The sequence below is a fragment of the Canis aureus genome, chromosome 23, assembly GCF_053574225.1.
Source record: "Canis aureus isolate CA01 chromosome 23, VMU_Caureus_v.1.0, whole genome shotgun sequence".
In the NCBI taxonomy this organism is placed as follows: domain Eukaryota; kingdom Metazoa; phylum Chordata; class Mammalia; order Carnivora; family Canidae; genus Canis; species Canis aureus.
In genome coordinates, this window is record NC_135633.1 from 33237674 (window position 1) to 33264601 (window position 26928).

At 34.8% G+C, this 26928-nt stretch overlaps 1 protein-coding gene and 1 pseudogene across 1 annotated transcript in view; both read right to left on the reverse strand.

Moving 5' to 3' along the window:
• TENM4 (teneurin transmembrane protein 4) overlaps positions 1 to 26928 on the reverse strand; it is a 2712352-nt gene that overhangs the window by 1872867 nt on the left and 812557 nt on the right. The gene's annotated exons all lie outside the window — the stretch shown is intronic.
• LOC144295186 (large ribosomal subunit protein eL42-like) lies at positions 16781 to 17227 on the reverse strand (annotated as a pseudogene).

Genomic DNA, 26928 nt, shown 5'->3' on the forward strand with positions numbered 1-26928 from the left:
CTATGACATGACCAATGAGAAAGTAATTTAAAAAGGTTAAGAGATATATGTTTGAATTATTTTGAAGAATATTATTGTTGCCCCAAAAGATTGTAAATGACTTGAGAATTAGTCCTGTGTTTTTCTCATGTTTCTTCCTTCTCTATCCCCCCTCCTTTATTTTAAAGACTCATTTATTTTTTCATGAGACACACAGACTGAGAGAGAAAGGCAGAGACATAGGCAGAGGGAGAAGCAGGCTCCTCAGAGGGAACTCTGATGTGGGATTCGATCCCTGGACCTAGGATCGCATCCTGAGCCGAAGCCAGACTCCCAGCCACCAAGCCACCCAGGTGTCCCTTTGGACAGAGCACTCCACTAAAGCCTGTAATAAAGCTTTACATATTTGGGGATCTTAATTTATGTGAAATTGAGTTGAATGACTACTTTTCTAAATCCTGTGCTTTAAATAACTGTTAACAAATAGGTGTAGGAGTAGCTTTTCCATGAGTTTCTTAGGATTATTTCCCAGTTATTAACTAAATTCCTTATTCTGTTTCTGAATTTCTGAACATACCAAATGTTCTTTTGCATTTTCCCAACATGAATAGTCAAAATCACTTTTTATTTGTTATGAAAACTGCCCCAAATAAATTGCTTGCTGTTGACTTTATATAAAATAAATGTGAGAGATATTGTTGGCGTATAAGAAAAATGTGAGAAATAACTATTATGTTACGTATAAAGCTCTTGGTATATAATGACAGATGTGCATAAAATACCTCACTGCTCCAGTTCCTACCAATTCTCAGAAACTCAACTAAAAGCTACATTAGCATTTCAAGCCACTCATTTGGTGGGATCCACAAGGTCAAAAGCCAATACAAATAACAACAGGGAGGGATGCCTGCGTGGCTCAGCGGTTAAAGCACCTGCCTTCAGCTCCAGGCGTGGTCCTGGAGTCCCACATCGGTTCCTTGCATGGTGCCTGCTTCTCCCTCTGCCGGTGTTTCTGCCTCTCTCTCTCTGTGTCTCTCACAAATAAATAAATAAAATATTTAAAAAAAAGAAAAAATAACAACAGAGAAAGGTGGTGTAAAAGCCAGAAAAAAGACAAACTTGCTTATTTTAACATTGTTTGTTAGCATGAAATATTGTGATAGGGTAAATACTTTTCAAGATTTTTTCTTTACTTATTTATTCATGAGAGACACAGAGAGAGAGGCAGAGACACAGGCAGAGGGAGAAGCAGGCCTCATGCGGGAGCCTGAAGTGGGACTCGATCCCAGGCCTCCAGGATCAGGCCCTGGGCTGAAGGCAGAGCTAAACCGCTGAGCCACCCGTGCTGCCCAGGACAAATACTTTTCAACATGGAATTCATATGAATGAATATATTCCTGAGCATGTGATTTTGTTATTTTCAAATGAATCAGTCAAGGTGACGGTAGTTTAGATAACATGAGGAATCAACTTTCTTTAGCTATTGTTTGATTTAACAACAGTTGGACCTTGCTGTGCACCTAACCCTTGTTTTTTCTTGTTTTGTTTCATTTTGTTTTGTTTCCTTTAAGCAAACTAAACAATTCCTTTATTTGTAATAATGCAAGTTCTCCCCAGCATCTCCTTTCTTTTAACCGTTCATTAAATTAAACACAATCTTGGGTCTCTGCATGAGGTACAGTTCTTTTTTTTCATATGGTTTGATTCTTTTCTTTTCTTTTCTTTTCTTTTCTTTTCTTTTCTTTTCTTTTCTTTTCTTTCTTTTCTTTTCTTTTCTTTTCTTTCTTTTCTTTTCTTTTCTTTTTTTCTTTTTTCTTTCCTTTTTTTCTTTTCCTTTCTTTCTTTCTTTCTTTCTTTCTTTCTTTCTTTCTTTCTTTCTTTCTTCTTTCTTTCTTTCTTTCCTTCTTTCTTCTTATTCTTATTCTTATTCTTATTCTTATTCTTATTCTTCTTTTTTAGAATGCACATGAGCATTTTTTCCCCCTGGTATACTATATTGAGGGTAACTGTCCTTTACTGGAAAAAGGAACCTATATGTATTGGTTCTGTTTTTTGCTGGCATTTGACTTAATCTCTCTATATCTACTTTTCTAATTTGTAAATAGGTAATAATACCAACTTTGTATGGATTTTAGAAGGATGAAAATGAAGAGCCTGAATGTTACAGAGGCAAAGAGATGTCAGCGGAAATGCTTCTTCCACTTAATAGCTGCCTAGCTCCTGGGAAGCCCACTCATCACTGCACTGAGCCTCAGGTTCCTCATATTTAAAGTGAAAATAGCTGTACCCACATCACGGTTCAGAAGATTCATAGGATGACAAAGAAAGCACTTAAATGTTTTCTGAGAATATAAAATTATTTAAATGCTAGGTAATGGACAGCATTTAGAAAACATGAATTCAGTTTCTTCAATAAGGGCTATTTCTTATCTTTAGAGGTATTTGTTTAGGGGATGGAATGGAATTATATTTCCAACCCCAATGTTATCTACCGCACTAAAAATTTTTAGTTTCTAGATGCAACAGCTCTGATGCTATCTAAATAGAACTATCTTTAAAAAGTAGTACTTAAAAAAAATTCTTTAAAACTAATACACAGAAATTTCAAAGAAATGTAAAATTCAAAACAGTATTCTATTATCTCTATGGTCACTACCAGTTTTTGCAGTAGAGGAACCAATAACAATACAATCATTAAAGGAAGGAAGGAAGGAAGGAAGGAAGAAAGGAAGGAAGGAAGGAAGAAAGGAAGGAAGGAAGGAAAGAAGGAAGGAAAGAAGGCAGGCAAGAAGGAAAGAAGGAAGGAAAGAGAAGAAAAGAAAAAATGAGTATGCACAAGACAATAGAGAAACCCAGAGTTACAAATACGATATAAAGACATAAAATGAAAGTGATAAGTTGCTGGTAATATTGTCATCTAACACATTCTAGGATGACTCCTAAGGTTCATTGCCATAATGGTTAACTGCAGATTATAAAACATTTTGCCCAAAACTCATTTCCTGCAGACTCTCTCAAAACATCTATGAAGATCCTATCTATTGAGAGAAATTCTTTATATCACAGTTGTGAATGTGTAGGCCTAGGAGTTTTATGCCCACGATGAACAGATTTAATGTGTTAAGTGATCCTAGGCCATTCAATTTGCGACCCACACAGAGGTTTGAAAAGTAACCGGGTACAAAATTGCTAAATACACTTCAATTTAGATTAACTAAGAGCTTGTAAAAAGAAAAATGGCGAAAAAAATTACATAATTAGTACAGCTCTCCTAAGGAGAGATATAATTATAGTAATCATAAATCATTTTTCTCTCATAAATGTAAATAGGAAACGAAGGGAAACTGACAGACCCTCTTCACCAGTTTTCTTTCTGGTGAGAAAATATTTTTTGACATGGATAACTGTCACACATGATTGTCAGTTGGGGGAAAATGGGGAAAGAAAAATCATTTTGTTTTAATTTCTGAAAAAAATTTTTTTCAGTAATTGTCATGAATGTTCTTTGATAAGCATGAACTTTTCACACTTCTGATAGTTCCGAGGCTGCCTTTGAAGACAGGAAAATGAAAGGGAAAAAATAGCTTTGTGCTTCTGAGTAATCTTTATTCTAAGCCTAAACATGAGGTGTCATATGGACAGTCTTTGACAAAGTCGTGCTTTCTTATTTTTTTTTTTCTCCTGTACTGTGGGGTTCTGGAAAGAGAAAAAAAAAATGGTACAACTAGTTTTACTTCATGCTGACCCATTTTTCAATTCTGTAGTAAAAAAAAGGACATATTAAAACATTTACTTAGTCTATAATATGTTTGTCTATAGATGCAGTTATTTTAAAAAAGGAAGATGCTTCTTATTTGGGAAAACTTGGGGTTTCAAAACAGATCTACAAAATTTTATTTTTTGACCTTTTTTTCTTCCAAATACCATCAGGTTGCTTATACTGATACTATAATTCAGATAACTTCAGAGAGATCTGGGCCTTCTTTTTCACAGCCTTGACAACATAACCAAAAAAAGTGGCAAAAAAGGAATATAATTTGAAACGGCAGATCTTTCTAAAACAGCAATATTTGAAATATAGTGTACTAAAGCTGATAGGAAGATTCTTTTTATTTTAGTGTTTTGCTTTCACTTGAGTTTTTGCTTTAATGTCAACAAAATTTAAGAGAAGAATGAGAGAACCTCCTTTGACATACAAAATGGGTTTGACTATGAGAGACTGAGAGACTTTTTTTTTTTTTCCTAAATTCTTTTAATATATCCATGATAAAACCATTAAATTACTCTGGAAATCCAGCCTCTAAATTATTATAGAAAATATACCACTTTGGCTCATGGTAGCAAAGCTGAACATATTAGCGTTTTGATGCTAGAAAGTGAATATGGCACAGAGAAAGTAAAATATAAATCCACACTTTTTCTAGCTAGCAGGAAGGAGTCTAGGCTGAGTGTAAAAAACAAGACAGTCTCATCTCCTTGTCTTGAATTGCCCCTTTGGGCTTTTGACTGGCCTAGGTAGACTATCAAGGATAGATCCAGGCTCTACTCCCACTATCTATATGGAATCTGGACAGTCATGTCTTGCCTACCCCCTGTCCACCAACCCAGGTGCAATCACATTAACTGGGCTGCACAGGTGATCAGGGAAACTGGAGCCCTAATATTTACCTTTCCTGAGCCTCCCTCAGGGAGTTTTGCTGATATGAGGACTACAGGCCCAACCTGAGGCCAGTGTGGCGCAGTATAATATACCCTTTTCAATTCCATATACCTCCCCATGGTGTAATTCTGTGTCCACACTTAACTGATTACCAAAACAAACAAACAAAAAACAATCATTTTAAGTAACATAATTACTCCTTAAAACACAGAATGCTTCAGCTGGATCCAATAGAGAAGAAGCTCTACATTATAAATTATTCAGTTGCCCAGCTCCAAGGTGAGTGATGAGTGTCCTAATCCTGCAATTGCAGGCCACCCAGGATACTTCAGCTTTGTGCCTGGTGGCAAAGACTCTAGTACTCCAAGGGCAGTTTTTAATAGAAGCATTGCACATGTGGGTCACAGTTTGGTCTACCAAAGAAGAAACCAGACAATGAAGTACACCTGCCTGGGTTTCAGTGGTAAAGGCCAGCCAGAAAGGCATGGACCATGGTCATCTGGCCAGCGACTAGCAGGCCCTGCACCTAGGTGCCCTGAGGCTCCCTTCTGCTATGATTTCACATGAGTACCCCCATTTTGCCCTCAAGTTCCTTATGCCTTCCCCAGTTTTCTTTTTTCCAGATAGAAATGGACACAGTTCCAAGTGATGACCAATGGTGGTATTTTCTAGAAAACCTGCTGCTTTTCCTGATACAAGAGTCATATGACTACCATTCCATTTCATCCCCATGCCCATTTTTCCTTTTGAGAGTCTGCCAACCATCCTGTCACCATGAGACCAGGGCCAAAAGAAATTCAGAAGTACATTATTTGGAGGACTTAACGGCCAAATGTGTCAACCTTTTAACATTTATTTTTAATTGAAGTATAGTTCACAAACAATACTGTATTAGTTTCACGTGTATTACATAGTGATTCGACAGTTATATACACTATGAAATGCTCATCACCGTAAGTGTAGTTACCATCTGTCACCATAAAAAGTTATTATAGTATTATTGACAATATTCTCTCTGATGTAATTTTTGATCCCATGACCTATTTACTTTATAACTGGAAATTTGTACCTCTTAATCACCTTCACATCTATTTCACCTTTCAACTAAATCCTTGCTTAATATTTAATTTTGTGATAACTGTACATTTGAATCTGAAGATTTCCTAAGCTAAATCTATGGTTGTTGTCTTAGGGAGAAGAACATGGGAAAGGGAAAAATTTGAGAGACTTGCCATTTCTTTTCCATTAGAATCCTTTATAATGACTCCAAATATCATTTTAAAATTTATATTAGGTGAATTTCAATCAGAATTAAAATCTCTTATTTATATCTCTTGTTTGTATCTATCTATTTATTTATTTATTTATTATTTTATTTTATTTTATTTTATTTTATTTTATTTTATTTTATTTTATTTTATTTTTCCTAACTAAATATTTGGTAGGGGCTTACAGGGAAAATCAGATCAGATATCATATAAGTTTCCAAATGCTGTTGTAGCAATTTGCCACAAACTGGTGACTTAAAACACTACAAATTTATTATTTTACAGTTCTAGAGGCCAGAATCTAAAATGGGTCTCACAGGGCTAAAATCAAGCTGTCAGAAATACTATGTTCCTTCTGGAAGTTCTAGAGAGAATGTTTCCTTCTTTTCCAGTTTCTTGGAAACATCTGCATTTCCCTTTTTCTTTTTTTATTGTTTTTGTGATATTATGTATTTATTTTTAAATTGAAGTATAGTTGACACACAATGTTACATTAGTTTTGTGTGTACAACATAGTGATTTGACAAGTCTATATACTGTTCTCACCACAAGCATACTTACCATCTGTCACTATACAATGCAATGACAGTACCATTGACTATATTTCTTATGCTGTACCTTTCATTCCTGGGAATTACTCATTCCATTTCTTGTTCCAGTTCTATGAAAAATGCTGCTGGCATTCTGATAGGGATTGCACTAAATCTGTAGATTGCTTTGGATACTATGAACATTCTAACAATATCCATTGTTCCTATTCAAGAGCTTAGAATGTCTTTCCATTTCATTTTGTCATCTTCAATTTCTTTATTAGTGTTTTATTGTCTTTAGAGTACAGGTTTTTTATCTCCTTGGTTAAGTTTATTCCAAGGTGTTTTTTTTTTTCTTTTTGGTACAATTATAAATGGAATTGTTTTCTTTTTTTTTTCTTTTATTTCAAGTTTTTATTTAAATTCTAGTTAGTTAACATATAGTGTAATATTTGTTCAGGAGTAGAATTTAGTGATTCATCACTTACGTATAACACCCAGTGTTCATCACAACAATGGCCCTCCTTACTACCCATCATTCACTTAACCCATCTCCGTACCCACCTCCCAAGTCCAGCAACCCTCAGTTTGTTCTTTACAGTAAGAGTCTCTTATGGTTTGCTTCCTTCTTTGTTTCCCTTCCCCTATGTCCATCTTCTTCACTTTGTTTCTTAAATTCCACATATGAGTGAAATCATATGGCATTTGTCTTTCTCTGGCTGACTTATTTTGCATAGCATAATATACTCTAGCTCCATCCACATCATTGTAAATGGAACTGTTTTCTTATTTTATCTTTCTGTTACGTGGTTATTAGTGTACAGAAACACAACCAATTCCTGCATATTAGTTTTATATCCTGCAACTTTACTGAATTCATTAGCTCAGTTCGTGTATCCTTTGAATTCACTAATTCCCTGGTTTCCTTATATTATTTGAGCTCTACCGGGACTTGTTTAATTGGGACCTTGAAAACTTTGATATTAGTTCAGTCACATGTCTAGTGACATTCTTAGTGACCAAAAAATTGATGATACAGAACCACAACACACCTGCCTACCTGTATACCTAACTTTAATCTGCAGAGTGGCAAAATCATATCTGTTTTTAACCACTAGGAAAAGGCTCTCCACATTTTTTAATACCTCCATGATTTGTGTTCGTGTTATCTTCCTCTCTTTAGCCCCTGTGCTTTGGGCCACTGTGTTACTCTCACAGTTTACTTTTCTCTCCCTTGATAGAAGGTTGTGTGTTGGCCATAAGAACTGCAAGAAAGAAAGTTCAGTGAGAGATCAAAGGAAGGAAATTATATTCTGTTTAGGGGATTAGGCATAGCTTTATGAATTAGGAGTATAAGAAGGAGCCTGAAAACTAAATATTTTGCATCCCCACAGGGATCCCTTTTTCATACTAACTTAGATAAAGGGCAGTATATTGTAGTGATCATGAGAGTGAACTCTGGACCCAGACCACCTGGGACCAAATCCTGGGTAAATTACATCATCTTTCCCTGTTTCATTTTCTTCATCCATAAAATGAGGATAATAGTAGCACCTATTTTATAGACTTATTTGGGGGAGTGTGAATTTTTTTTTTAAGATTTTATTTATTTATTCATGAGAAACACAGTGGGAGAGAGAGAGGGAGAGGCAGAGACACAGACAGAGGGAGAAGCAGGCTCCATGCAGGGAGCCCGATGTGGGACTCGATCCTGGGTTTCCAGGATCAGGCCCTGGCCAAAGGCAGGTACTAAACTGCTGAGCCACTCAAGGATCCTGGGAGTGTGAATTAATACACGCAAAGTAGTAGAATAGTGCCCATAATTAGACTTGTGAAGATGTTTAGCCATTCTTCTTGTGGCTCTTCAGACATAATGCTTGGTATTATTTCCTGGAAATAAATTTTGCTTCCATCTCAGTGGATGAGAATTCCAACCATTAACTGAACTGCCTCTGGTCATTATGAATAGATGGCTGTCAAATATCACCTCCCTCTGAGATTATACAGGGAAGTCCTTAACTGGAGAAGAGAAGATTTGAAATAAAAAAATTTGGATTTGGAACTATGCGGAATACCATTCCGTTTTGTTTGTTTGTTTTGTTTTGTTTTTAAACCATGAGTAATTAACCTCTCTTTAAGTTTATGGCTTATTGGATGTTTTGACTATGAAAAGACATCTTGTATAATGTATGTATATAACATCGTGCTTAAAACAAGTCATCTATTAATCATTATCACCATAAGCACCACTCTGATATAACTGTCAATATAAGCAGCAATAATAATTGGCACATTCTGATCTCACAGGATTCCAGATATATGAGATAACAACAAATATAAAAGTTCAGCACAAAGGATGTAGGAATTAAAAAAAAAAAAAAAAAGAATAAAACTGGTAAAAAAGACCAATGACATTTATTGACCTAACTTGATAAGTCTAATTTGGCTAGTCATCTGATCAGAGAAATATGTCAAATAAACCCTAGTACTTCTTTAAGTGTGAAGTGAAAAACAGAATTTATACTTTAGGAAAATAAACTTATGAGTAAATCAAAGGATGGTATTTGAAGAGGAGGCAAGGGAATCAGATGTAGACATCAGTCAGAAGCTATTAGAGAAAACAGACAACACGTAACTAGATCCTTCACTGGGTACATGGCTGTGAAGAAGGGAAGCAAGGAGATATATTCATTCCCATGTGAAAAATATTGCAGGTTAAAAATGACCTGAGCTAGGAATAAATATCTGTGCCACTAAGAAAGAAAAAGCAAGCATTAGTGGATTTCTGAGTAGCAGAATCACTATTCTATTTATTTTTTATTACTAGAAAAATAGAAACAGGATAGTTAAATTGAGGAGTTATTTTGAATAGATAGATTATAAATGATGTTTCCGTGCATAAATTAAACATAGACTTTAAATCTACCATTTGTTGGTTGGGTAATAAGTTGCTTAAAATCTTCTCGTTTCAGATTCTTTGGATGTCAAGTGGGAATGATAACAACTACCTTTCCAGGTAATTGTAGAAACTAAATTAAAGGGGAGGCGGAAATCACAACATATTTAGGAATAGCACCTACTACAGAACTTGAAACAAAGTAGAAGGGCTATAAAGAGTAATCATTTTAATTTCATTACTGTCATCATAATTATTATACAGATTGAATGTAAAGAGTATCCAACCACAGATATTGAGCATAGATAGTGGTAGCATGGGTTTTGGGAAATCAGCAGACAAATTCAGACTATGGTTGTAGATCTGTAATCTATGGTGTACTGACTCAGTAGCTATTACTCTGCCATGAAGGAAGTATGGCACAGTAGTTTCAAACCCAGGTTCTGGAATCAGACTCCTAGGTTAAAATATGGTATTTCTATTTATTAATTCGACTTTGGACAAGTTACACAATCTCTCTGCTTCTGTTTCTTCATCAGATAAATGTAATTAATGACAGAACCTCATAGGCTTACTGCATGAATTAAGTGAAATTATATATGTGAAACACTTAGAATTATATCTGATCCTCAATAAATGCCCAATATGGCTTATTTTCATTACCTAATTGTCAAAGGTTTATTGTTTACAAAAGTAGTTGAGAGAGAAAATCTGATAAAGAACAACCTTTACCAGGACACCCAAGTAGCTCAGTGGTCAAGCATCTCACTCTTAATTTCAGCGCCAGTCATGAACTCAGGGTCATGAGATCAAGCCCTATGTTGTGTCCATTTATTCACTTGATTGCCTGACCATCTTACTCAAATCACTGCAAAAGTTTAAGTTCTTAAATGTGTGGACCGTTGTTATTCATTGTTCTACTTCTAGTGTCTGAACAGTACCTGAGACATAAGGGGGCACTCAGGGCATATTTACAGAATGAATTATGAGCCCTCAAATACACAATAGACATGTCACAGAATAAAATTTTATCTCAATCACTTACTATATGGGTTACCATGGGTCTCATTTTCTTGATATGTATAATGGGCATTCCAATACCTATTTTGTAGAGCTGTCTTGAGGATCAGAAATTATGTAGGCAAAGTGTCTAGCATAGTAGCTGATTTATAGTAAGCTCTTGATAATATATATATATATGTATATATATATATATATATATATATCATTATTATTACTATCACCAATATTATTTTTTCCTTTAGATTTTGGAGGATATTCATAAAAAGCCCAGTATCACTAAATTTTTAAAAATCAATCAGTAAATGAGAGGATGAATTAAAGAGAGAGAGGTGTCACTCAGAAAGGACAGTAATTCTGTAGGTAATTTTCGACAAGGTAACTGTTGTAATCCTGGAAATAGTTTTGATCTATTGACTTATTAAAAAAAAACTTCAAGACTAATAGAGACATTTGATTCAGATAGTTTGATGATATTTGTAGATTGCTGATGGCCATTGTTATAAACATGAAAGAGCATTCATATCTCCTCAAAATCTAGAAATGATGCTTGCCATAATACAATATTTAGTGAAAGGACACACAGTAAAGGAGACTGGGAAAAATAGTAAATTAATCTGGCATAATAAATGGTTATTAAAGGTGATGGTTGACGGTTTCTTAAAATTTTTAACTAAACATGAAGTATATAAATGTCATTATGAAGAAAAGTATGGAGAATCAATCTTTCTATTCACTAAAGAAGCTGTAATAATATTAAATACATGTTACATTTACTGAAATGAAAAGCGTCTACAGCATTTTAACATGTATGAACATGATATATCAACAAAAGTCTTATTTTCTTTATATTAATTTGATTCTGTGCTTTAATTGATTTGAAAGCGCCTACCTTGGAGAGAGAGGAGGCAGACAAATTTCAGTCTTCAAAATAAAAACTAGACAGATTTTCCTCAATTTAAGTAAAATCAATATGTGAAAAAATATTAATTTACTGGATATATATATATATATATTTGACCGGTTTCTAAGGAAACTTGCATTTACAACATGACTCACCACCATATTTCTGTTCATTAATAATTTGATTCTAAAACACAGAGTTCAAATCAAGATAGGTGTTACTCTTACTTTATTCAATATTGGTAGGAAACTAATTCAATGATTGTATTCAGGTTTTTTTTTTTTTTCTTTTTAATTTAAATTCAATTTGCTGGGATACCTGGGTGACTCAGCAGTTGAGCATCTGCCTTTGGGTCAGGGTGTGAACCCCAGGTCCGGGGATCAAGTCCCACATCAGGCTCCCTGCAAGAAGCCTGCTTCTCCCTTTGTTTATGTCTCTGCCTCTCTCTCTGTATCTCTCATGAATAAATAAATAAAATCTCTAAACGAATTCAGTTTGCCAGCATATAGTATAACACCCAGTGTTCATCACAGCATGTTCCCTCCTTAATGCCCGTCACCCAGTTACACTATCCCCCACTCACCTCCTCAACTACAACCCTTTGTTTGTTTCCCAGAGTTAGGAGTATCTCATGGTTTGTCTTCCTCTCTAATTTTTCCCCACTCAGTTCCCCCCACCTTCCCTTATGGTCTCCCTTTTACTATTTTTTATATTCCATATGTGAGTCAAACCATATGATAATTGTCTTTCTCTGATTGACTTTTTTCACTCAACATCCAGTTTCATCCATATCAATTGTATTCAATTTTAAGAGTCATAACTAAAGGGGATTCTATGTTATTAAAAAGGGTCACTGATAATCTGGAAAGCATTCAGAGGAAGGCAAGGAACAAATAGGTAATAAAAACCTTGAAACCATGTCATAAGAGATATTTAACATAGATTTAAAAACTCAAATATAATGAAGGTTATTGGAATTGGGAGTATGCTGTTTGAATGACTATCCTATAAAAGAAATTATATGTAATGCATGCAGTTTTATAGGACAAGTTTAGGATGGTGGGCAGAAACTACTGGGTATATATATATATATATATATATATATATATATATATATATATGCCAGTTATATATATATAAACATATGGACAGATATCACAGAAATTAGGCCCATATACATTTGAAGGGGCACCCATGTGAGGTCTTATACTAGTAGCAAGTGACCATCGTGTCAAGTTTGTTATGGGCAATAGGTTGTGAGAATATGACAGAGAAGGTCATCTACCATTACTACTATAGTCCTTTCTAATATTAAATTAGTGATTAGTCAGTTCATGAAAAAACATAGAGTAAAATTCCATAAACAACAAACCGATTCTCTGGTTCTCGTTGTCGGTAGAGGCTAAAGAAATATTCATGGCAGTTTTGAGAGTGGAGTCCAGAAAGGTCTAGAGCACTGGCAGTCTTGTTAGAGTGATTACAAAATCTCTGCAGATGACACTTATGAAGGACATATAAGACATGACCCATTTTCTAAAATTAAAATCAGCAACTCTTTCTACTCATGTCTTTTAAGATCTGAAAAGCCAAGTATCTCACATAAAGCAAGATCTATCAAATCTTCTTGGAATAAGACAACACAAACAGGTGAATGGATATTTGAATGGCTGGATGGTGGAAATAAACAATTAGCAAAGGAGAAAACAAACCACACTGGACAAGGAAGCATTTTAAGTCATGTTCAGAAAAAAAGAAAGAATAGAAATTTAGTTTGGAAAACAGATATTTTAAGCACTTCTGAAACAATGACCTCGATCTTAATTGGCAGTTAAGATGACAAGAGAATTCTTTGTACCTATAAGAAGATAAGAAGAAAAAAAAAAAAAAAAACTAGAGAAAGCAAAACTAAATAAATACATAAAATAATTCACATTTAGTGGACATGGGGAAAATAAATTTTAATGTCAGAATTAACAAGACAAAAGTTTGGGTTATAAAATGCCTTGCAAATGTCTGTTTTCTTGGTAAATTCATATTATTTATCTATATTGTCACCATTATCAGCAAATAAGTTAGGTGGGTACTGATTTTGCTCTCATAGCACCTTGTGTTTACCTCTGTCATACCTTATTTCACACTAGAACAATTAACTTGTTTCTTATCTCTCTAATTCACTAGACTGGAAAAATCTTTTTGGATTAAAAGTGTTTTCTTTGTCTCTGAATCTCTGATCCCAAGCACTATTTCTGTAACATAGACAATACTTAATAGATTCGTGGTCAAATCCCCAAATTCTCCCTATGTCACTACTCAGATCCTTGAAATTACACCCAAAAAAGGCATGCTTCATATTTTAGTTGCTATCCATGGATATCATTATCTGGGAAAAAAAAATGCAAATTCCTCTGGTAATATGCACAAACTATTTTCCATTGTAATAATAGCCATTGTTCACTGAATGTCTACTATGGGCCCAGGTAGTCTCTCTATATATTACATTGAATTCTCACAAAAAAATGATTGAAGTATGTGGCTATTAGAAGATTAAGAAAAAAATGGAGATGCTAAGAAATTAAGTAACTTGTGTAGTTACCCATCTGTAAGTGGGAATTGAAGTCAATTTTTTCTGACTTTAAAGATATGAGTGTCCAAATGAGCCACAATTTAAAAAATATTTTAATATTTTGTTTCAAAATAATGCAAAAATACAAAAAAGTTGTAAGTACAGTACACAGAAAAGTTGTAAGTACGATACGCAGTCCCCTAACATAAAACCAGTTTCAACTGTTAACATTTTATTGACTTTATCCTGTTTTCTCTTCTCTTTCCTTCCCTTCTCTTCCTTTTTATTCTCTCTCCCTCTGTGTGTGCGTGTGTGTGTGTATGTATGTGGTGGGTGTGTGTATTATATACCCATTATTATGAGTCTTTTCCTCAACCACTTGAGAATAAGCTACCAAAGACTTTCTAGTGGCTGCCAATTCCACCTAGAATAAAATAAAATTATCATCCTTATTAGGGCAATAACATTCTATAAGAATGGCCACAAAGTGCTACTCTAATAGTTGTTCCCTTTGTTAAATCCACTCCAGCTACAGTGGCATCCCTGCTGTTCTTCCCACCTCAGGGCCATCGTAATTGCTGTTCTGCCTGCTTGGAATATTTCTCCCTTAATTTTCATGGGGCTTACTCTTGCATTTCATTCTAGTTTCTTGCTTCACCACCTATATTAGAGTTCTCCAAAGAAACAAAACCAATCTCTCTCTCCCTGTCTGTTACTGTCTATGTGTATGTGTGTGTAATGGATATATATACATATGTATATATGCACATGTGTGTGATAATGTGTATATTATATATATGAAGATATATATCCATATATATATTTATATACATATATGGAGAGAGAATCTGATTTATTATAAGAATTGATTCATGCAATTGTAGAGACTGCAAAGTTCCAAGGTCTTCAGTGAGAAAGCTGAAGACCCAGGAGAGCTAAATATAGTTCCAGACTGAGTCTGAAGGTCTGAGAAGCAGAAGAGCTGATGATGCTTAAATCTGAGACTAGAAGCAAGAGAAAACTGATATTTCAGCTTGAAGGCCAGCAGAAAGAGTGGATTCTCCTTTACTCCACCATTTTTGTTTTATTGAAGCCTCCAATGGATTGGATGAGGCCCACCCACATGGTGGAAGGCACTCTCCTTTATTCAGCCTAACAATTCAAATTCTCACTCAAAACTACACTCATAGACACATCCAGATTTGTTTAACTCAATATCTGGGCATCCCATGACCAACTTGAGTTGGTACATAAAACTAACATCACAGAACTTTATTTAAAATAGCAGCCCACTGTTTTTCATATATATATATATATATATATATATATATATATATATATATATATATGGAGAGGGGCAGAAGTAGAGGGAGAGAGAATTTTAAGCAGGGTTCCAGAATCCAACAGCAGGCTCTGTCTCACAACTCTGAGATCATGACCTTAGCCAAAACCAAGAGTTGAACATTTAACTGACTGAGCCTCCCAGGCACCCCTCAGTTTCCCCATTTCTTTTTTTTTTTTTTTAAGATTTATTTATTTATTTATTCATGATAGACAGAGAGAGAGAGAGAGAGGCAGAGACACAGGAGGAGGGAGAAGCAGGCTCCATGCCGGGAGCCCAACGTGGGACTCGATCCCGGGACTCCAGGATCGTGCCCTGGGCCAAAGGTAGGCGCTAAACCACTGAGTCACCCAGGGATCCCAGTTTCCCCATTTCTTAAAAAAAGGACCTATCACCAACTTAACAGGTTTATTATGACAATAAAATGAGAGATTGTATGCAAAGTATACAAAACACACAGTAAATACTGTACAATTACTTTTGTCCCATCTTTTCCTCCAGGACACAATAGAATGACAAAAGTACTAGAAGTTACTAGACAGAAAACCTAAATAAAAATTGGACATGGATTTTTAGTTGCAATGGTCTCAAGAATTTTTAACCCCTATGTAAAATAGATAAGGACATGATAAGAGTAAAAGGTAAACACATTTCCTCTGCTGCATACCCACCAGTTCCCTCCAACCCTTTGCATTGCTTATCTAGTTAATAAGAGCAGTATTGCTCAAACTAGAAATCTAAAAGGTATTGATTTCTCAGTCTTCTTTATCACTCAGATTGTTGGTCAATAAGTCTTGCCTATTTTATCCCAGAAATGTCTCTGTAATCACCCCCTCTTTCAGAACCCACATTGCTTCGTCCTCAGCTCAGCATTTCAGCACTTCTTATTTATTAGCTTGGCCTTCCTCCTAATCTTAACTCCTCCAATCCAACTGCTTTAAAACTATCAATGTTGTTGAAACTCTTCTTATGTTTCTCCCTAGAGTAATGGATTCCTGTTCACTAGAGGATAAATTAAAACAAAAACACAAAAAGTAAACTTTAACCACATCTTTAAGATCTAGTCCTAACCTACCTATGTAGTCACATGTCCTCTCGCCCCTCTCTAAGTCCCATATACTATATTACTGTCACAACTGATTGCTCTGAATCTGCCCTTATCTACTCTTCACCTCCATCTTTGCATGTATTTCTCCCAAACCATCCAGGCCAAAGTAGCCCTTCAGACATTCTATCACATTACTCCGTTTTACTTCCTTCATAGGTATCTCCAACTCATATTTTCTTGCTTATTTGTTTATGTAGTATCCCCTTCTGCCAGAATGCCAATCCCAGAACAGTGGACCCTATCTTTTTCAGTCATACAATCCTGGTACCTACAAAATTACCCATTCAATAAATGAGTGAATGCTCCCCCTCCCCCTGGCAAGTTACCTTTAAGTCCTCTACTGTTAGTCAACTAATATTCATTTTTATTTTTTTAAGCAAAAATTGCCCCACAAGGGGAATTTTATTGATGGTACTAGTTTATTTCCCTCTTAAAAGACCAAGTGAAGCCAAATGAACTGAACATAACCTCAAGATTTTGTTGTCTTCATCTTATAACAAAATATGAACCTTAGAACTGGATACCTTGGCCCTTTCTCTTCTTATCCCCTCCCAGTTCACAATGCTTGCATCTCTTAATAGCCAAGCCATTTTCTCTCAGATTTGTAGTTGTTCTCAACACATTCAAGCCTCCTCACAATCTTCCCTATAGCTTTAGTCTTTTTCAGGAAAATTGGCTTAGTCAGCCCACCACAGCCAGTCTGCTTCCTGTCATAATGCCACTTCCCTGGGAAAAAAAGAGAATCTTTGCCTTTCTTGTACTGCATCACTTTGTGGGGTTAAGGCTTGCCACACTTCCTGCAGAAAGTCTGGCAGGTTTTATGAATGTTCACTATGTTTGTGAGAGCACCATCAGCACAGAAAGCCTAACACTCATTTTTAATTACCCTTATTACAGACTATTCTTATAGACTATTGAAGGATGCGATAGAGATTACTGATGCTCACCAATATTCATATCCTCGTCTTCCTGTCCACATAGCTAGATTGTATTTCTCGGCTACCCTCGCATCTAGATATAATCATGTGAGGACATTCTGGCCAATGTAATATGAACAGAAGTGATATTGACCACTTCTAGTCCTGTCTTAACATAGATAAACTCCTTAAACAAAATCTTATTCTTCAGGTCTTACTCTTCAGTCAGTGGGTGAATGGAGATGAGTCTAAGGATCTACATAAGAGTGAAGTCACAAAATGGAAGAGGGCTGGGCACTTAAAGGCCTGATTAGAGCCTTTTACCCCATCCAACAACTACATTGACTATGATTTGACACATAAATTTTTATTTCATTCGGTCTTGGGGTTAGAAGAGTAATTTGTAATAGCAGTTAGTTTCTGTTGACTAACACAAATAGTTTAGTGAGAATATGTGATCCTGCCGTCCTCAACTAGACTATGAACTTCTTAAGGGCAAAAGTCATGACTAATTCAATTTTACATGTCAACTCCAAAGACAATCACATATGCTGACAAAGGATGGATAATTGCAATATTTATCTTTTTTTCCAAATTCTCCGTAAAACATACTTCCTCTCAAATGGCACCAAAAGTCCCCTATCTCGTGACAGTTCTTCCTTAAGCATAGTGAAATAAAAATGAGATTTCTAGTATCTGTGTGATATAATGAAGAAAAGGCCAGAGAGACCCACTTTCAAAGACCTGTTTCCCACTTACTAACTTTGAGACCTAGGGTGAGTTATTTTACCTCTGTAAGTCTCGTTTTCTTCATCTGTAGATGCAGATAATAATTACTATGAAAATAGAGATAATGTGCATAGATCATGTAACAGTGCATGGCAAATGTGCTATTCACAAAAATGATACTGGTAATAATTATTTTCATAGTTACAAGGCAAAAATGTATACTTCTACATGGAAACTGTGGAAGAGAGCAGAGTAGTATTCTTTAGTAGAATATTTGGGGAGATAGTTAGCACTCATAAAATTTATTTCATGGAAGGAAAGTTGTACCATCTCTCTGAGGTTTTGGTCATGGTCTAATGCTTGTGGGGACTTAACCAGCATATGCTTTTGTAGAAGAAAGTTGATGGTAGCTCAAAAGTAGTGCAGGCACCCTAGGGCTTTACGAAGAGCTTAGGCCATTTGTAAGCAACAGTGACTGACCCAGCCACTGAGAATATGACAGACAGAAAACCAGAGATTTGAAGATTATAAAAACTGAGCGATAACAACAGGAATTCCCTAGTCATTCTTCAAAATTCTGTGGTATTGCATCTATTATTTGTAAGTGGATATTTCTTAGAAAAATAACAGCAAATCCAGCTATTGGTAGTGGGATTTCAAACTGGTTTTCTCCAGAGAGATTTATTCAGAATAAGCCTTTGAATCATTTAAAAGCAAACCGGACAAATCCTCATGTATTCTTCCCCCAGGAAATGACCCCATTTCCAAGGGTAAGATTGGATGATATACTACAGCCAATACTGATTTACTGAAGATGTTATTAAGTCATCTATCTTTTCTCATAATGATAGAAGAAGTTAGAGTCACATTATGCTACTGAGTCTTCAAAGGAGGCAGAAAAAAATATAATACAGAATTTTAACAGGGGGTAGAAAATTTGAAGTTGACATGAAATTGGCATTCGATGTACTATTTAGAATCCATGTCTTGGTCCACAGGAAAGTATTAGGATTGGTTCCTATGCTGGAGTGTAAGCTTGTAATTTTAAGACAGATCTGGAGAAATCCAGGACAAATAATAATGATAACGATGAATGGCTCCATCATTGCCTGCCTATGGTGGAGAACTTCTCAGTTTAAAAAGCACTTTCACTGGCATTATTTAGTTTAATCCCACAAAAGAAACACTATCAGACATTATGAGCATTCCATAGAATCAATGTCATGCCCATCAAGAATGAGGGTGTGGAGTCCAAAGTATTGAGGGAGGGTACTAAACAGTCTCTCTGGTTTGTTTTCTATGTAGCAGATGCAAACATTGCTAGAGGTGAATCCAGGTGGAGTAAAAGAAGATAAAGGTATTTTGGAATACCAGACAATGGCTAATCTTTTGTGGATCAGGCTAGAAATGAGGAGTTCAATTTGGGAAGATTATACATGATACAGTGCTTCGTAAAAAACCTTTGGTTTCAGAGAACTAGAAGACTGGAAAATATAACTTAATGTAGTGTTATCTCATTTTATTGAGAGGAAAGTGAAGATCAGAGAAATTAATGACTTGATTGAGAATAAAAAAGGGAAAGTGGCAAAGTAGGGATAAGAGATCCAGTAAAAAGACCTGTGCCATCTTGTTCCACAAGGGAACTTCCTTAATTTGGAGAGGTGGGGGGGGGGAATATAAGTGTAGTAAGTCCTCATCTCTCACAGCACAGGTCACTAAATAATCTCTAAAATTTATAACTTGACTTAGCAGTATAATTATTTTATTTAGTCATATGGAATTAATGGCCACAAGAAATAACAAGAGAAATTAATAGAGTTAAAATGGTCTCTTCTAAACAGTTACAACTGAGTATGGGGAGATTAGTTGGGTTTTTTTTGTTTGTTTTTGTTTTGTTGTTTTGTTGTTTTTAGATTATTTAGACCTAAAAAATGAAGAAAAAAATAAAACTTAAATTGCAATACAATAGTGTCCTTTATTAGCTCCAACACTTACCAAGATAACTTTAGAAACATTCCTTAAGCTTGACAAAACTCCCATTAAGAGGAGTTCAACCTGTATAACGGGTTGAATACTGTATTTCTATTTCTATTTTCTTTTTACTCTATCAAATAGTCTTATTGAAAAAAATTATAGACAGGACATAAATGCCTTCTGTTGGCATTATAAAGCCCGTGAGATATAATCAAAGCCTGAGTAATGTATTTAAAATTCTTAGATAGGTATTACAAAGTGGAAGATGGTTAATAATCAATATAAAGACCCACATCCATTGTAAAAGGCAGAATTAAAAGGCAACTTGTCTATTAACTTCAAAAGGCACTGCAATGGAAGGACAATCCCTTATCTTCTTTCAGCTATCCATGGGGATGGTGACCTACAGTTCTATGTCCTCTGAAGAGCAAAAGAGACATGCATTACATTGAATTTTTACCTTAAGGACTTGTGATGAAGGCTGTGCCCTAAGCATATTGGTTAATATGGAGAAAATGGCATCAATATATAACTCTTTTGGATTCATATCTCAATATTAAAATATTGGTGGCAACCCTAGATCAGAAAGCATGGATGGGGAAAGGATATAAATTCCGGGCAGAATGTCTAAGAGGCCTAAAGGAGTAATAGCTTGACCTTCAGTGACAGGCTGAGTTTTATATTCACTTCACTTAAAAACGACACCTGGTACATTTATAAGTAAAAGACTTTATCATACTAATGGTCCTGAGGGAAGCCATGGAATTACTAAAGCCTTCTTTTCTCCCCTAGAGTAACTGCTAAAAGAGATCCTTTAAGATAGGCACCTGACATTTTTGAACGTCCAATATTGTCTTTGCAATATGTGATGAATTGTATAATCAACCTGAACAAACTCACTAAATATACTGCTGGGCCCAAATTTTTCCTTCTACTTTTGCTTTCCAACCCATCTTCGACTCAATGGAAGACCCAACCATTTTAAATAAATATCTGACCCTGTCACTCAACTTCTTCAATCCTGTAGCTGGAGTCACACAGGATAAATTAAAAATTCTTAGTAAGTTATATAAGATCTGTCATCATCTTCTTGGCTCTTCTCCAACTATCCAGACTAACGTTTTGCAACCACTTTTAATGTGCCAGGCACCGGGCTAAGTCCTTTATGTGACTTATAACTTTAAAACTTAACACAATCTTGTGTGAGAAGTACTATTATTATCTACATTTTATGGATGAGAACTGAAGTTCAGAGAGGATGGTTTTACCAAAATTGTAGCTGGTAAGTAGTAAAGTTAGAAGTTTATGATCTATATCTTTTTTTCTAGCATGGTTTTCTAAACCTTCACTTAACATGATTTTGCAACTCCAATCTGCATTATTATTTTCTCTCCATTTAATAGTTTCCTTATTTGTACTGGGAACATAAGCATTGTCTTCTTTTTTTTAAAGATTTTATTTATTTATTTATTTATTTATTTATTTATTTATTTGAGAGAGAGACCATGAGCAAGGGGAGAAGGAGAAAGAATCTAAGGCAGACTCCACATTGAACATGGAAACTGACAGGGTCTCCATCCCACAACCGTGAGATTAAGATCTGAGCCAAAACCAAGATTCAGGCACTCAACCTACTATGTTTCCCAGGCATTCTGGTGCATTGTCTTCTAAACAGCAGTATTTAGTAACCAAGTATTTTTATTCCAGGATAAGGCAACTAAATCATTCCTATTTTGGTAGATAATTTGAAGAGAGAATGAAAATAAAAGATTGGAAATAGGGATATAAGGCAAAATTTAGACAGAGTATGAGGAGAGTTTTTCAATGAAGTCTTAAAGAAAGCAAAGGAAAATTAAACCTAGAGTTTTGAACAACATTCCTGAATTCCCTAGGCTGGAGAGAATGGAGTTGGGAGAACGAGTGAACAACAGAAATACTGAAATTTTTTCTAGCAAGTAACAAGTAAATGAGTGTCAATTATTCATTTATTATTATTACTTAAACACATTATTACTACAGTCTTTGTTTGGTATGCTGTTGTTATTCATTTACTTTGACAGACACAGAAAAATTATTCACAAGGACCTCTGCATATTCACGTATCACAATAGTCTCTCTTCATTCTAGTTTTGCCCAGCTTCAAATCCTCCAACTGTGGAGGTTTTAAGGAATACAATTTTTAAGATTTGAGTGGGTGAATGTGCTATATTTGTTGCTTCCTAAAGATTTCTTTGATAGTACTAGCTATTTATGCAACTGCCTCACTTTAGGCATGCATTTTTCTTTCTTCTCTTCTTTAACTCCTACTTATCCATGGAGGCTAACTTAGGTGTGATTTTACCTTCTCTCCTGTGACCCCATACATTCTAGATCAGGTTTTCCTTTTTTGAGTTTTTATGGAAACTGTACTTGTACCTAGGATGGCATTTCCACATTGAATTGACATTGTCAGGATGAGAAATGTAGCTTTTTCAGTGATAGTCCATGTGTCATAACAAGAATGTTGGTTCTGGAAACTGTCTAGCTAGCTAGGTTCAAATCCTGGCTTTACCTTTTACTCTCTGAGAGATTATCAACAGATTATGAACTTCCCTGTGCCTCAGTGTCTTGCTCTATAAATGGGAATCATCAGATATCTGCTTCATCAACCGGTTGTGTCCATTTATGTAAAGTGATTTGAAAGACAGCACATGGAAGGTTCTCAGGGTTAAATGAGCTAACCAATTTGACTCTTGATGACAGGAAACTGATTAGCTTGCATGACTTCATTCCTTTAGATCTTATTTTCATCTTAAAGTTGAGGGCCTATGAGTTCTGAAAAAGTGAATAACTCTGTTCAAGAAATAAATGAACTGCATTTTTTTATCATGATAAAATGATTTTTATATTTTTTAGTATTTTATCTGAACTCCTTATAGCACTTACCACTTTACACTTGGTAATATAGTTTTCTGCTATTCCTGTTTTATCTTTGTTGAGTAATTTGGCCCCAAACCTTCATTTGTACATTTTTTGTATTTGTGCCTCATGTGTTGCCTAATGCATAGTAGTAATGCAAGTATTTGCTAAATGAAAATATATAAGTAAATCTGCAAGGAATAAAAAAAAACTAGTAAGTTTGATATCATATAGGGTTAACTTGAATTCTTCATATTGGGTTCTGTGACCATGAACCATTGTTAATATCCTTGAAAGTAAGGAACTTTATAATTATAAAATATAACTTCATAAATTTCTATTACAACTACAGGCACTATAAAAATCAAAATATATTTCCACGCTCTAAAATCTTAATTTAACAGAACGGTTAAGCACTCAGTGAGTATTTATAGACTTCATTGCCTTATGGTAGAGATTTGGTGGTAAATATTCAGGATTAGACATTTGCTCTCAAGGAACTTACAAGTGTTTGATGTCATTCTTCTTTCTTAAGCACATTTTAAATATATTTTATGATCCATCAAATGAGCTTATTCTAATAGCAAATGATATATTCTGCTTGCCTGTATACAATATATTTCATCAACTATATCCAACAGAGAAGAGCTTACTTTTATTTTTTTCTTTTTCATTTTTTTTCCCCAGTGCCCTAAATATCAGAAACCTAATGTTTTATCAGATATTTGGGGGAAAAAAATGTACAGACATGCTTGGGTATAAAATTAAATTATTATTTAATTAAAATTAAAAGAATTTAAACCTATTAAAACTTCTAATGAGATCTAATATTTTCTTTTTCCATTTAGCAAATCAGAGAACTCATTGCTTGAAACAAAGCTTATTCCCCTTTTAATAATTATAGCCATTTATTTATGTAAGTTAGCTCTTAAACTTGTGAAGCTCCAAAAGACACCCTGGACTCAGCCAGAGAATTCTAAGTAACTATTTCTAAGCTCTTGCTTCTTGAACTGTGCTTTCTTTTATTTCAGATCATTGCTTTCTTCACTAAATGCTCCATAAATGGTTTTGAAAAATGAAGGGACAAATTGGTAACAGATTTTCACACCCAAGCCTCTAATCCCCATAATACCTTTGCCAATCTTATTCTATTTGCCTGCAAACCATTTCCTCCTGTTCTTGGTTTGCTGCTTGGAAAATATTGACTACCTTCTAAGGCAATGTCCTATAGGCCCATTCTGGAGAATGTCTCTGACATCTCCACACCAAAATCAAGTTAGTTCCTTACATCATCTAACATCATGATGACATGATGACATTTCAAATATTGAATAAAGCTTCTCAGATATTATCTCATTTCATCTATATAAATAAGAAACATAAAATATGCACTATTACAATCACAAATTTGTGACTAAATAAACAGTGGCTAAGAAATGTTAGTTAACGTGCTTAAGTTCACTATGTAGAGAAACTAGAATTTAGTCTAGGTCTTCAACCCTGAGTTCATAGCCACCAACCTATATGAAATGTTACTAAAGCAAACTAACCCAAAGTTTGTTAATTATCTATGTCATGCTCATTCTCCAAGTAGGTAGTGAAGTCCTTGAGGAAATGGACCTATTATCATAAATAGAATATATAGGATATTATTAGATTCTTAGTGCTTCAAACTTAAGAGGGGTTTAATAAGTATTTGATGGATGAATTGATGAGTTGGTAGAGGAGAGATAGATGAAAGTAAGAATAGGAAGATTAAAAAATGGACAAATGATTGAATGACCAGAGTAAGTGAAAAGACATAATCCTAGGGACTGATTTGTGGTCTGACATGGAGAGAATACAGAATTCTTGAGTCTGCTTCCCCATTCTTTGCCCTAACTTGTTCTGCCTGTAGAACTATGTATAAATGCTAATGTATCTTATTTTTCCCCTACTGTTGTTAATATATATATATATTTTCACCTCTGGGAGTGCTTATAGAAAGCATTGCTGTCATCTGAGGAGTGATTTAATTTCTCATACATCCGTCCAGATGATGTATATAACATTTCATGAGATGGTATTTCCCCAAAAAGTTGGTTTGTTACCCATATAGGAGATGACCAGCAAACGGTTGTTATATGACTAAATGAATCAATCAAAAATGAATGCATAAAGGAAATCAGTTAATAATCAATCACCTAATCAATGTCTGAGTGTAGAAATTATACATTAATTTACTAATTCATGTTTATTTCACACTGTAGCTAAGGGAGCTAACATTAACCGAAACAGGACTGTATGACAGATACTGTGGTGTGCTCTTACACACAATGAGTCATATAATCTTCATAATAGTCATGCAAAATCTATGTTTTCATTCCCGTCTCAGTCATTTGTAAAAAAAAGGCTGAGAGGGGTTAAGTTTGATGAAGTAAGATTCCAAGCATCTATGAAGTGGCGGAGATCAGACTCAAACCATGTCATTTTGATTCTTCATTACCTGCTCTTTTCTTTGTAAAAGAAATGTAGAATGACCTTGAAAGTTAAATAAATTTGGTTTACAATGTTTAAACTAGTAATGCCCAGTTTTCTGATGACACTGAGTTTTACTGGTCAGATAAATTACTGGAGTTACCAATACTCATCCTAGAAAAAAAAAATATTAAAATTATGGGAAAGACTGAATACTCAATTACACAGAGCATGCCCCATCAAATTAGCCTCAGTTGCCTTCTAAAAAGCTGTGGTGAAATAGAGCCAAGGGCTTCCCCTAAATAACTAAGAGCCAACTATCTTCCACTCCTGGCCTCTTACCACCTTTTCCATACCTAGAATGATAATCACATATTTATGTAGGGCCTTTTACAGATCAACATATTTTTCAAAAGGTGATTAATTCTGGAGAAGCTTTCTTGTGTTTACTAACTTAGCATACTCTCCAAAAGTTTAATTGCACCTGGGGAATGTACATTTCCTCAGGACAACTCTATACACCTGCTGTATCCTAAGCTGAAAACTCAGTAGTTTTTTTTCTTTTTTTCCTCTTAGTAGCTATTTTTCCCAGCTTTATTGAATCAGAGTTTTCAAATAAAAATTGCACAAATTTAAGGTATATGATATTTTGATATCTGTATCCATAGTAAAATAAACACAATTAACCTCATTAATGTATCTATCTCCTCACATAGTACCTTTTTCTGTGTGTTGTGAGAACACTTAAAATCTAGCCTTTCATAAATGTCAAACATATACTACAGTATTGTAACTACAGTCAACCATGTTGTAAACAAGATCTCCAGAACTTATTCATCCTGAGTAACTGAAAACTTTACCCTTTGGCTAACATCTCCCCATTTTCTCCAATCTCTGACAACTCCCATTCTGTTCTTTGCTTTTATGAAATAGATTGTTTTAGGTTCCATATGTAAGTGAGATCATTTGGTATTTGTCTTTCTGCCTCTGGCTTATTTCACTTAGCAAAATGTCCTTTACCTTTATCCATACTATAGTGAATATCAGGATCTCCTTCTTTTTTAAGGCTGAATAATATACAATATATATACCACATTTTTGAAATCTCTTCATCTATCAACAGATACTTAAGTTGTTTCTCTATCTTGGCTACTATGAATAATGGTATGATGAACATGGGGGTGCAAATGTCTCCTTGAGATACTGATCTCATTTCCTTTAAATATATTCCTAGTAGTGGGAATTTTATTTTTAATAGTAGCTCTATTTTTAATTTTTTGAGAAATCTTCATACTGTTGACCATGGTAACAAATGTGAAGTAATATCCCATTGCAGTTTCAATTTGCATTTTTCTCGTGATTAGTTATGTTGAGCATATTTCATATACCTGTTGATCATGTGTATGTTTTCTTTGGAGAAATATCTAATCAGGTCCTTTATCCAATTTTTAATCAGATTATTTGTTTTTTTGGTATTGAGTTGTTTGACTTCCTTATCTATTTTGGGTATTAATCCCTTATTGTATATGTGATTTGCAAATATTTTCTCCAATTCATAGGTTGTCTCTCCCAATTCCACAAGTTGATGTTTCCTTTGCTATGAGAACTTACTGGTTTTAGAAACATGTTAAACTCAAAGGCCTAGGGAGATTGAGGGGGAAAAAATAAAAGAATTATGGATTC